The following is a 14,599-nucleotide window of genomic DNA, read 5'->3' as shown; positions in this document are numbered from 1 at the left end:
TTCTTAAACTAATAATTCATTTTCCTTTTTAAAAAATGTTTACTTTTGAGAAAGAGAGAGAATGTGAGCAGGGAAGAGGCAGAGAGAGAGGGAGACAGAAAATCCCAAGCTGGCTCCACACTGCCAGCACAGAGCCTAATGAGGGCCTCGAACTTGGAAACCATGAGATAGATGATGACCTATGCTGAAATCAAGAGTCAAACGTTTAACCGACTGAGGTACCCAGTTGCCCCAATAATTCACTTTCTTTTTTTTTTTTTAATGTTTTATTTATTTCTAGGAGAGAGAGAGAGAGAGAGACAGCGTGAGCAAGGGAGGGTCAGAGAGAGAGGGAGCCACAGACTGAAACAGGCTCCAGGCTCTGAGCTGGCAGTCAGCACAGAGCCCGACGCGGGGCTCGAACCCACGAACCACGAGATCATGACCCAAGCGAAAGTCGGACGCTTAACCGACTAAGCCACCCAGGCGCCCCCACTCTCTAAAATGGGATAGGATGACAACATTTCATACTGTTTCACCCACCAGGGGATAAGGATGCTGATGCCAAAGCAGGAAAAATAAGGGTCAAGGGCTTGGCTTCAGGACTTGCATGGATCTTAATTCCATCCTTCTCTCTTTATCTGCTTTTCCCTTCTATAGCTGTCCCACTCCTAGAGGAATAACCACAGGAAAGGATGAAAATAAACAAGGCAGCCTCAAGAAAAGATCAGGAATAGCAAATTTATGCATTGGATAGACAGTCTACAAACGGAAGGTGAGCTTACTGAAAGTACACAGATTAATGTGTGCATGGATATTTTATAGCCACAAACAATAAGATTTTTACAGGGAAGCTGTATAAACCCCTGTGCTGCCAATTCAGGCAAGGATGGTTAATGCTTCCTTGCTTATTAGAGGTGTCGATCAATCTTTCTGGCAGCTGCTTGTCTGCCTGGCATTAACTGGCATAGTAACTGACATTAACCACGTGATTCACCCATAGAGGCTGAGGCAATAGGGGAAACATTCTTACCAAAATCAGTATGAATAGAATTTTCAATATAAATGTTTTAAAATTAATACAAAATTCATAGAATGTAGAATTTAATAAGGTAGATAATCCATGAGAATGTGCGCTCAGAAATATCTTAAACTCAGACTCTGTCCTGAAAGGATTAAATGGTTGTCAGGGAGTACATTTCCTAAATTATATGGATGTTCCTTCCCAGACAGCAGAGAAGGAATATTCTGAATGTATACATGTATATGTATTACAAACCTGAGATGTAGCTCCTCATGAAGAGAACGAGCTATATGCTTGCACTTTTTAAAATATGTAAGCACTTTTTAAAATTTGGGATAGGCACCTGGGTGGCTCAGTCAGTTAAGTGTCCCACTTCAGCTCAGGTCATGATCTCATGGTTCATGAGTTCAAGTCCCGCATTAGGCTCTCTGCTGTCAGCACTGAGCCCAAGTCTGCCATGGATCCTCAGTCCCCCTCTCTCTCTGCCCCTCCCCAGCACTCTCCCATGCTCACTGTCTCAAAAATAAACTTTAAAAAAAATTTTATGGGATAGGCTACAGATGCTATTTTAAAACAGATATATACTACATTTCTCTGATATATCCCACAGACAAAAGAAGCAAAAATACTTACACCTTTAGACCCCTACAACTCCTATATTAATTTTTATTGTTAGGACACGACCCCGAACATGACCTCTTTTCTTCCTACCCTCACCATCCCTCCCTTTTGGGGCAAACAGTAGAGAGAACAACATTGGAGAGGATTCTGGTTCCTTTTGTTTTTGTAGGAAAACTATCTTCATGCGCAGTTTTGCTACTTAAACAAATCACACAGCTTGTTTCTCTCTGCCTGAGAATTTGGAAGCGGATATAGACTCCGACAGCTGTGCCCAGGACACTGCATGGGAGCAGCCAGAATCCTGTCTGAGTATCCTATGCCTTCTCTTACATTTTTAAATGTTCTAGAGGGCTTAGTTTTGAATGGAATGGCCCTTTGTTGTTTTATGACCCCTTATTTGGAAGGGTCTGCCTCTGCTTTTAACTTCAGAAGGAATCATAATAAAATGTGCTTTCTTTTCATGGCTTATGTATTATTTCTTATCACACAGTGCTATGGTGCCTCATTATCCGTAAAACAGGTTACAGGCAAGGTGAATTTACACTGGTGGTTCAGGGCCTGTAGTTGAAGGTTAATCCTAGTTAGACTGAATAATAGAGCCTAGAAATCCAGCTAATCTATTTGGGACTCTTAAAGTAAATTAAAGAACTGCTGGAAACAAATAAAGTTAGTGTGGTGGGTGGAAAGTTTCCTATTTCAGCTCACAGGACTCAGTTCCAAAGAGAGAAAGGAGAGGAAAGACCATTGGAAATGCTTTTATTTTACTAATGGGGCTCCTGGTGGCCCACATGGAGGAAGGTTTAGTCCTAGACTATCAAAGCAGGTGCTATCAGCTAGGCCATTGACTACTAGGCCAACACGTCCAACAAGTCCACAATTAAACTAAAGTCTTTTTAGTGTGTTCTCTGAACAAAACCAGTCCTGAATTTAGGATGTGCCTTGTCTTAGGTAATATTTGGAACTCTTTCCAGAAATGATTTGTTCACTATAATATACATAGTTCCATTTCACCCACTATCCAGGATTCCTCAAATCTTTCACTACCCATTGTCTAAATACAATGGATCAGGGGATGCCTGAGTGGCTCAGTTGGTTAAGCGTCCAACTCTCGGTTTCGGCTCAGGTCATGATCTCCTGGTTTCATGCGTTCAAGCCCTATGTCAGGCTCTGCACTGACAGCATGGAGCCTGCTTGGGATTCTCTCTCTCCCTCTCTCTCTGCCTTTCCCCCACTCTCTCTGTCTCTGTCTCTCTCAAAATAGATAAACTTCAAATACATACATACATACATAACATACATACATACTTACTGTGGATTAGAATAGAAAGGGGAGGCAAAAGATGTTTTGAGCCATGGACATAGTCATAGAGCCAAATATCCCAGGGCAGAGCAAATATTAGTCTCATACTGTATTAATTTGCTAGGACTGCCATGACAAAGTACCATAGACTGGGTGGCTTAACCAACAGAAATTTATTTTCTCACAATTCTAGAGATTAAATGTCTGAGATCAAGGTGTGGGCAGGGCTGCTTTCTCCTGAGGCCCCTTTCCTGGTCCTGTAGATGGTTATCTTCTCCCTGAGTCTTCACACATGCCCTTCTGTGTGTGTGTGTGTGTATGTGTGTGTGTGTCTGTGTGTGTCTGTGTGTGTGTGTGTCCTAATCTCTTCTTATAAGGACACCAGCCATAGAGCATTAGGGGCCATCCTAACAACCTCACTTAACCTTAATCACCTCTTTAAAACTCTATCTCCAAATACAGTCAAATATATGATTGGAGTGGGGGACACAGTTCAGGCTGTAACACTTCACTGTTTGACCCCCCCTAAGGTGTATGTTCTTTTCACATGCAGAATACATTCACCCCATCCCAACAGCCCCCTAAATTTTAACCCATTCCAATAGCAACTCTAAGTACAAAATCTTAGGTAATCATCATCTAAATCAGGTGTGGATGAGACATGAGATCCGTTGATCCTGAAGCAAAATTCCTCTCCAGCTTCAAACCTGTGAAACTAGTTATCTGCTTCCAAAATACAATAGTAGGGCATACATAGGATAGACACTCTGCAATAATGTGATTATAAGAATTATATATACTTGGCCTTTCAGATGATCAAAATATACTTCTTATATATATTTGAACTTCATCCGCATTTACCCACTCACAGCCCCCCAAACCTTTGGAATTTCCTGAACGATAAGGGCAATGGGAGCATCTTTTGTTATAATATTCGGTCTCTTGTCCTTGGTTCCTAAAATCCCTTCAGAGCTGGAAAAATGGAATAAGCGTCTTGTTATTCATAAAAACCCCCTAACCACCACACCCGGGTTCCTGTTAAAGAAGTGACTTGCAAAGCACAAAGGAATGGAGGTGGGTTGCCAGGGGAAACAATCATGATTATAGGATTGGGGCTTTTAGTCCCACCCCCTGAGTTCTGGGGAAGGGAGAGTGTCTGGAGGTTGAACTGATCACCAATGGCCAGGGAGTTAATCAATCATCTCTATGTAATGAAGCCTCCATAAAAAACTAAAAGGAGAGGGTTTAGAGAGCTACCAGGTTGAAGAACTAAAGTGCTTCCGTGTGCCACCTTACTGAGCCAGGCTCCTTGAGAACAGAGTTCCTTTGATCAGGACTTAGCCCTATGTGCCTCTCCATCTGACTGTTGATTTGTATCCTTTAATATTTCTATAATAAATCAGTGACCTAGTGAGTAAACAGGTTCCCTGAGTTTTGTAAGCCATTCTAGCAAATTACCTGAACACAGGAAGGGGTCGTTGGAGCCTCCAATTTGTAGCCAATTGGTCAGAAACACAGGTAGCCCTGGGCTTGCAATTGGCATCTGAAATGGAGGGCAGGCCTGTGAAACTGAGCCCTTTCTTTACCCATGGAATCTGATTTTATCTCCAGAAGATAATGTCAGAGTTGAGCTGAATTCTCAGACATCCTGGTGGTGTCCAAGAATCACTTCTTGGCATGGAGAAGCCTACACAGACACACACAGACACACACAGACACACACACACACACACACACACATTGGCCCCAGGTACCAAATTTACATTCTTATTCCAAAAAGGAGAAATTGAAAACAAGAAAGGGATCACAGGTCCCAAGCAAGTCCAAATCCTAGCAGGAAAAAAAAAAATTCCTTTAGAATCTTAAAGCCCAGGAATAATCCTCTTTGGCTCTGTGCTCTGTACTCAGGGCATACCAGGACGTTGGCCCTGGGCCCTGTGGCAGCTGCAGCAGCCCTGCCAAACTCCAAACTACTTTCAGGGTCATTTTTCCCTTTTCTTGAAGGAATAACACATGTTCACCACGAATAGCTCTATTGGCCTATCCTGTAGAATCCCAGGATTCTGGGGGCTCCTGGGTGGCTCAGTTGGTTGGGTGTCCAACTTCAGCTCAGCTCATGATTTCATGGTTCATGAGTTCAAGCCCCACATCGGGCTTGCTGCGCTCCTGCTTCGGATCCTCTGTTTCCCTCTCTCTGCCCCTCTCCCACTGACACATGCACTCTCTCTCTCTCAAAAATAAACATTAAAAAAAAATGAATCCCAGAATTCTGAAAACAAAGTATCAGCAGGACTGGGTTTTTTGGAGGCCTCTCTCCTTGGCTTGCAATCTTCTGTGTATTCACACATGGCCCTCTGTGTGTGTGTGTGTGTCTGTCTGTCTGTGTCCTAATCTCATTTTCTTTTCAGATGCCAGTCATATTGGATTAGGGCCCATCCACATGACCTCATTTTACATTAATTACCTCTTTAAAGACCCTATCTCCAAATACAATCACATTCTGAGATACTGGAGGTTAGGCCTTGAATATATGAATTTGGAAATAGTTCAATTCAGCCCATAGCACATACCTAGATTTGTCATGTGATCCCAAGACTGGAAAATGCAGTTTTCTTGTATGCCCAACAAGAACAAATGAGATTAATAAATATTGGAGCAATCTCTGGCAAAATGTTAAACATTTTATAAGACAAAATAAGGATTGACAACAAATTGAATTATTCATAATATGGTTTGATAAAATAGGTTTTAACTATTAGCACACCAATCAAAAATAAAATCTTATCCAACATTTATCATTGGATTTTACTTAAAAAAATGTGTCTTGACGCTCTTCACAACAAGGTAACATTTGTCGTAAGGTGTACGTGACCTCATGTGAACTGCGTGGTCTGAGGTGTTAGCGGTCAAGTGGATTCCTTAGACCAAACTTGTGCGTCCCTGAAGTGTTCTGAGCTGTACCTTGATGTTTAAAAGAAAAAGTTAAGACAACTTTCACTTTCTAGGATCTACTTTTTAAATTTCCCGTCCCTTGTAGTCACAGCTGCATGTCCCGGGCCTCTAGAAACTAGTGTGTTAAATAAACCGAACCAACTTGACGGGAGTAACCCTAGGGCTTGTTTGCCAAAGAGAAGCGCCTTTAGAGTAGTGACGTGCGAAGCCCGCTCGGGCGTGTGGTAAAGCTGTTGGAGAAGTAACTCCGCAAGTTTCGTGAGTGGAAATGTAGTGCTCAAGTCACATTCTGCTTTAAAAGGTTGTAACAAATACAAACAAATTAAAAAACAAAAACAAAAAAAAAATGTGTCTTGAGAATTTAATTCTCTAAAACATTTTTTAACATTTTGCAATTTAAACAGTAAATAAAAATAATCAGCACTAGGAACCAATACTTCTTTGACTTCTGAATTCAGAGCATTATTTCTTGGTCTAATTTCTCGGTCTGTGATGTCAAGCTTCATCCTTAACAGAAATATGCATAAATAAGGAAAGATAGAAGTCAGAGGTTGGCAGGGGTACCTGGGTGGCTCAGTCAGTTGACTGGCGAACTTTGGCTTAGGTCATGATCTCATGGTTTGTAAGTTCAGGCCCTATATTGGGCTCTTTGCTGACAGCTCAGAACCCGAAGCCTGCTTCAGATTCTGTGTCTCCCTCTCCCTCTGCCCCTCTCCTGCTCGCATTCTTTCTCTCTCTCAAAAATAAACAAACATTAAAAGACTTAAAAAATAAAAGAAATCAGGGGTTGGCAAACTATAGCCTGTAAGTAAAATTTTATCAAAACATAGTCACGCCCATTCATATCCTTAATGGCGGCTTCCTGGCACTTCTACCATGTTTATTTTTCTGGATCAACTTTATAATCATTTTATTAGATTTCTGCCAGTATTTTGATTGGATTTGCATAAAATTTTCAGATCTGTTAAAGGAAAATTGGTATGTTTACAGTTTGTTATCCAGTAGCAATGCATTCTCTCTTCAGTCAAGCCTTATGTTATATTCTACAGATTTTCAGGATTTCCTGATTAATAGCACAGTATATTTCTAATATTTTCCACTGTATATTTGTTTGCTATTGTGACCAGAACTTCTGCTATTTATAATTCTTCATAACATGATATGTATCTATTATGTCTCTGATCATTTTATGAATTAGCATACTACATATAGTAAATATCATGCATATTATGTATTTTGTCTAATATGTATCATAAATGAATTTTTGTGTCCCCCAGGAAGTCATATGTTGTATTCACGCATGGCCCAATACGATATTTGGAGGCGGAGTCTTTGGGAGGTGATTAGGTAAATGAGGGTGGAGCTCACATAAATGGGGCTACTGCCCTTATAAAAAGATTCAGAGACATCCCTTCCCCCTCTGGCATGTGAAGACACCATGAAAACACATCTGGGCCATCTATGAACCAAGAATTGGACTGTCATCAAAGACCAACTCTGCCTGCACCTTGTCACTGTTCTTGCCAGCCTTGGGACTATAAGAAATCAATTTCTGTTATTTACAAGCCACTTGCTCTGTGGCATTTTGTTATGGCACCCTGATTGGACTGACCATATGGATGTATGTTAAATATGTTAATTTTAATGAGTTTTATTACTTTTAATAGGACAACTTGTTGATTTCTCTCACTATTTTTAAGTTAAATGTCTCTTACTTATTCAAAGCCAATTCCTTTGAAGGGTTCAGATATAAGCCTATCACCAGAAAAAATTATTTTGCCCCATCTCTTTAAATTTAAGAGAGACATTATCTCAAATATTAGCTGATGGCTTCCTGTCACTAAACTCTGTCAACCAGTGTCTGGAGGGATTATACGTAAATCAGATGTTTCTAAAGTGTGCCTGACTACACTTTCCCCTAAGTAATGCACTGCTCTTCATGAGCAAGCTGCAAGCCAGAATGGCACGGGGGCTTCCAATCTCCTGGAAGATTCCAAAAGTTGGCCCTATCTGGAGTGTGTAGAGCTCCTCAAAAGTATATTTGGGGTAATAAGTTCAGGAAACATAAGCAAACCGAATTCTGTTTCCATACGTGATGAATCTCTTAAAAGAATAAAGCATCAGAAATGGGAAGGTACAATGTGAATGACTGGGCAAAGGATGTGATGTTGTGTGTTACATGTTCTTTTAAGAAAGGTCCTAGACTCCTAGAGCTCCTTAGGGAAATGGAATCTTCAAGATGCACAGTGAAGCCAACACTCCCGGAGTGGGGCTGAGTGTCAGGCCAAGTGGTTCAGGTCAAAGATCAAATGTTGATGACCCACTGAGATTAACTTGGCTTGCTCTGGATACTGTTCCTTTCTTTTTTTTTTTTTTTTAATGTATTAATCAATAGCCAACATTAAAAAGTAGGAAACTTCATGTTAAACTTGAAAACTTCCGCATTCTCTTGAAAATCAAAAGATCTACAACATTTGGGCTTGGGTTAAGTAGGGAATATACCCTCAAAACTGGTTTAGGCTATCCAGAATGACCCAATTTCCATCATTCCTTACTTAGTTATTTATGTTACCTATCTAGACCCTACTTATTTATAAAAGTTGTGTTCTTTTACAACACTATTTCCCCAAAACTCAAAAATATGTAAGGAAATGTGTAAGACTTAGACAACTTTCCGACAAAGCAGACCATTTGGGGAGGGAAAAAAATCCATGGAAATGCTTTTCTTTTCATTTTCATTTCAGGGTCACCACTGTCTGCCTCTAGTTCCCATTCAGGAGGTACTGGGCTTTTTGACTTTTAAAGGATGATGGAAATAGTAAGTAGAAATATTTTTTTTGTATGAAGGTAATGGGTTCATCTCAAATGAATGCTAGATATGAGGGAGAGAATACACAAACTATAACCACCTTTAGCCCTAGTAAATGCAAAAGCCTTGCATATCTTGTATATGAAAAACTGTAAGAAATGTACCAAAAAATCCATTAGAACTAATAAACACCTTCACAGATACTGCAAGATAAGATAGTATATAGAGATGTAATTCATTTTTGCTTAACTGAACAGTCTGGGACGGAAAGTAAGAAAACAGCTCCATTTATAATAGCAAAAATGCCATCACAAAGATTACAGATAGGGATTACAGCACCTGTGTGGAACACAGAAATAAGAAGATGCATTTAAGAGAAGATAAGACAGCATCACGTTACCCCATTACCCATCTCCTAAAGCCCAGGCAGCCAGCACAGAGGCACCCACCCTTTGGGGAAGAGAGAGTGAAGTGAGAACCAGACTTCACCATGGACCCCAGCACCTCATCTACACCACCACCAGGACAGCCCCTTTAGACCCAGCCTCCAAGATGGCTCAGAGGACCCAGGCTCCCAGCCCACCCCAATATGCATACCAACCTCCTGAGACTCGGGCTCAAGCTCACCCCTGCAGGAAATAGCATATGAACAGAAATAAAGGCATACAGAAGGAAGAAAAGAAGAAGTAAAATTGTCTCTGTTTGCACATGATTTTTTATATGGAAAACCCTAAAGACTCCACGAAAAAAACCTGTTAGAATAAATGAATTAAGTAAAGTTGAAGAATACAAATTCAACATGCAAAAGCCAGTTGTGTTTCTATACACTAACAACAAACTATCTGAAAGAGAAATTAAGAAAATAATTCTGGGGTGCCTGGGTGCCTCAGTCGGTTAAGTGTCTTTTCATTTCGGCTCAGGTCATGGTCCCAGGGTTGTGGGCTCTGCGCTGAGTGTGAAGCTTGCTTGAGATTCTCTCTCTCTCTGTCTGTCTCTCTCTCTCTCTCTTTCTCGTTCTCTCTCTCCCTTTCCCCTGCACTCGCTCTCTCTCTCTCTCTTTCATTCTGAAAGAAAAGAAAAGAAAAGAAAAGAAAAGAGAATTCCATTTATAATAGTATCAAAATACTCAGGGCCCCTGGGTGGCTCAGTTGGTTAAGTGTCTGACTTCAGCTCAGGTCATGATCTCACGGTTTGTGAGTTCAAGCCCGCATCAAGCCCTCTGGGCCCTCTTCTGTCAGCACAGAACCTGCTTCAGATCCCCTATCACCTCTCTCCTTCTCTCTCAAAAATAAATAAATAAAACATTAAATAAATAAATATATATATATATTAAAAACAGTAAAATACTCAGGAACAAATTTAATCAGTAAAACAGAAAGATCTTTATACTGAAAGCTATAAAATATGGATAAAAGAAATCAAAGATGACATAAATAAGTGGAAACATATCTCATGTTCATGGGTTGGAAGAATTGATATTATTTAAGTGTCCATACTAACCAAAGCAATCTTCAGAATCAATGTAATCTCCATAAAAGTTCCAATGGTACTTCACAAAAATAGAAGAAACTAACTAAAAATTCATATGGGATCACAAATACCACACATAGCCAAAGCAACAAGGATAACAAAGCTGGAAGTCAAACGATCTGTTTTCAAAATATACTACAAAGCTACAGTAATCAAAACAGCATGGTACCAGAATAAAAACAGGCACATATAGACCAAAGGAACAGGACAGAGGACCCAGAAATAAATCCACCCACTTATGGTCAGTTGATTTTCCATTAAGTTGCCAAGAACATACAATTGAGAAAGGACAGTCTCCAATAGTGTAGGGAAAACTAGTTTTCAGCATAAAGTATGAAGTTAGACCCTTATTTCACTCCACATATAAAAATCAACTCAAAATATATTAAGAATCAAGACTTAAATGTAAGGGGAAAAAAGACTTAAATATAATACCTGAAACAATAATATCATAGGGGAAAACTCCTTGACATTGGTCTGATCAATGATCTTTTGGATAAGACCCCCAAAGCACAAAGCAACAAAAGTAAAAATAAGTAAGCAGAACTACATCAAACTAAAAAGCTTCTGCATATTAAAGGAAACTGCCACCAACAGAGTGCAGAGAAAACCTAACAGAATGAGAGAAAATATTTGCAGACCATGTATCTGATGAAAGTTAATATTCAAACTATGTAAGGAACTCAATTCAATAGCAAGAAAACAAATAACCTGATTAAAAATGGGTAGAGGACCTGATAAAACATTTCTGAGAAGACATACAGATGGCCAACAAGCATATGAAAAGGTGCTCAACATCACTAATCATCAGGGAAATGCATATCAAAACCACAATGAGATATCATCTCGCACCTGTTAGAATGGCCATTAGCCAAAAAAAAAAAAAAAAAAAGATAACAAGCATTGGTGAAAAGGAAATACTTGTGCCTTCTTGATAGGAATGCAAACTGGTATGCTAACTATGGGAAACAGTATGGAGATTCCTCAAAAAATTTTAAAAATAAAACTACAATATGATCCAGCAATCCCACTTTTGGGTATTTATCCAAAGGAAATGAAATCAATATCTAGAAGAGATAGCTGCACTTATGTTTACTGCAGCGTTATTTACAATAGCCAAGATTTAGAACCAACCCAGGTATCCATCAAGGGATGAATGGATAAAGAAGATGTGGTATACACACACACACACACACACACACACACACACACACACACAGGAATATTATTAAGCCATAAAAAAGGAAATCTTGCCATTCACAATATGGATGGACTTTGAGGACTTAGTATAATACTATAGAAGATAAGTCAGACAAAGAAAGACAAATCCCATATAATCTCACATGCATACAAGACCTAAAAATACAACAGTGAATTCAAATGCAGAGAACAGATTGGTGGTTGTCAGAAGCAGGGGTGAGGAGAGTGAAATAGGTAGAAGTGGTCAAAAGCTAAAAAATACTAGTTATAAAATAAACGGGCCATAGGGATATAATACACAACATGATGGCTATAGTTAATGATAATGGATTTTATATTTGGAAGATGCTAAGCATATATCTTAAAAAATCGAATCACAAGTAAAACACACATTGTAACTCGATATGGTGATGGATATTAACTAGGCTTGTGGTGAGCATTTCACAACAGAGACAAATTTAAAATCATTTGATTTTATGCTTAAATGTAATTGAATGTTATATGTCAATTATATCTCAATAAAGAAATTAACAAAAAATTTTCTCAAATTGCTAATGCAAAGACCTACAACCATAAGACTCTTAGAAGATAGCATCATCATGGGAGGCCTGGGTGGCTAATTTGGTTGAGTATCTGACTCTTGATTTTGACTCAGGTCATGATCTCAGGGTTGTGAGATCGAGCCTTGCATCAGGCTCCACACTGAGCATGGAGTCTGCTGAAGATTCTCTCTCTCTGTCTCTCTCTGTGTCTCTGTCTCTCTCCCATCCTCCCTCCCTCCCTCTCCCTCTGCCCCTCTCCCCCTGCTTGTGCACTTGCTCTCGCTCTCTCTCGCCAAAAAAAAAAAAAAAAAGAAATTTAAAAAAAAAAGAAGACAGGAAAGTCATAAATCTTCTTGATCATTAATTAGATGATGGTTTCCTAGTCAGGGCACCAAAAGCAAACACAGCAAAAAGAAGAAAAGAAAAGAAAAAAAAGATGAATTGCACTTCAAAATTTTAAAGTTCTGTGCTTCTGAAAACACTGTCAATAAAGTGAAAAGACCACCCATATAATGGGATAGAATATTTATCTGATAAGGGACTGTATCCATACAGATCAAGAACTCTTACAAGTCAATAAGAAGAAGACAAATAGCCCAACTAAATAATAGATAAAATATCTGAATGGCCTTTTCCCAAAGAGATATACAAATGAACAGCAGGTACAAGGAAAGATACTCAATCGTCATTAGGGAAATGCAAGTTGCAACTCCATTAAATACCATTTCACACCCACTATGATTACTAGCATCAAAGAGAAAGAAAATTACAGGCATTGTCAAGGTTGTGGAGAAATTGGGCCCTCCTACATTGCATGCAACATGAGACAGTCTCTTTGGGAAACACTCTGGCAGATTCTCAAAAACTTTAAATATAGAGTTACTGTATGACTCCATAGTTTTACTCCTATGTATTTCCCCAGGACAACTGAAAACATAAATCTTGCACACAGTTGTTCCTAGCAGCATTATTCATAATAGTCATAAAGTGGAAAAAGCCCAAATGTGGTATACCCATACAATAAAATATCAGTCAGCCTATAAAAAGGAATTAAGTGTTTATACATGCTACAACATGGATAAACTTTTAAAACATGCTAAGTGAAAGAAGTCAGTCACAAAAGGCCATGTATTACATGATGCCATTTTATGACATGTCCAGAATATGAGAATCTATAGAAAGAGAAATTAAATTAGTGGCTGCCACAGGTGAGGGGGAGACTAGGAAGAGACTGCTAGCTAATATGTATAAGATGCCTTTTGGGGTGATTAAAATATCCTGCAATTACATAATGGAGATGGTTAGACAACTTTTTTTTAAGTAAATTCTATCCCCAAGATGGGGCTTGAACTTATGACTCTGAGATCAAGAGTCACATGTTCTACCAACAGAGCCAGACAGACACCCCACAACTTTTTGATAATACTAAAACCACTATATTGTACACTTAAATTTTTTAAATGTTTATTTATTTGTTTTAAGAGAGAGAGAGAGAGAGAGAGAATCCTAAACAGGCTCCATGCTCAGTATGGAGCTGGATCTCACATCGGGCTCAATCTCACAACCTTAGGATCATGACCTGTGCCAAAATCAAGAGTCAGATGCTCAACCAACTGAGCCACCCAAGCATCCCAAATTGTTAGCCTTTTCAGCTTCAGTTACTTAATATGAAAACTGGAAACAACGTCTTCTTTACAAGGTTTATAGATTCTAGAAGATACAAGGACTAAAGAAGACTTAAGAGTACTTGGAAGGCCCAAATAACATATACATCAATATATTACCCCCTGAAAGGCCATGACTTCTTCAAAGCCAATTTCTGAGTCCCATTGGTCTTTCTATCCTAAAAGTACCAAACTCAAATGTCATTAAAATGAACAGGCTCCTCATCTTCATTGTTGACTATACCTATCTTGCACTGTGCCAGTGCAGGTTAAGATCTGGGGGTTAGTTTATGATTTGACATGTCCACAGCTCTTACCTCTTTCTGGATTCCACACACTCAGTGACAAGGTAATTAATCCCATGCCCCTTCTCAGTTATGTTGGTTACAGGACAGCCAAACCCTAGGGACGCTTCATCAGAATGCAAAAAGTGACCTTGCACAAGTAGACTCGGTTGCACCACAGCCCAGAAAGTAAAAGTACATCCTACTAATACTGTTGAAGGAACCCAACAGAAAGAGATTCAGATAGAAATTTTTGTCCCAGGGGCGCCTGGGTGGCTCAGTTGGTTAAGCATCTGACTTCGACTCAGGTCATGATCTCATAGTGCACGAGTTCAAGTCCCACATGGGCTCTATGCTGAGAGCTCAGAGCCTGGAGCCTGCTTCTCAGATGCTGTGTCTCCCTCTCTCTCTGAACCTCTCCCACTCGTACTCTGTCTCTCTCTCTCAAAAATAAAGAACACATTTAAAATTTAAAAAAAAAAAAAATTTTGTCCCAGAGGACACTCAAAGAAAATTTGAGCAGAGCATGTTATAAATTAATTAGTTAACTAATTAATGAATACACACACACCAGAACATCCTTGAGAAATGCAATATGATCATTCACATGAAGTCATAACAGTTGTGAGTGAAAATTAATATCAGGTCAGGCTTGTACAGGCCTATCTGCGGACAATCTCCATCATCTCCTCCT

This window comes from Crocuta crocuta, unplaced genomic scaffold, assembly GCF_008692635.1.
Source record: "Crocuta crocuta isolate KB4526 unplaced genomic scaffold, BGI_CrCroc_1.0 scaffold323, whole genome shotgun sequence".
NCBI lineage: Eukaryota > Metazoa > Chordata > Mammalia > Carnivora > Hyaenidae > Crocuta > Crocuta crocuta.
This window is presented reverse-complemented; position numbering follows the sequence as displayed.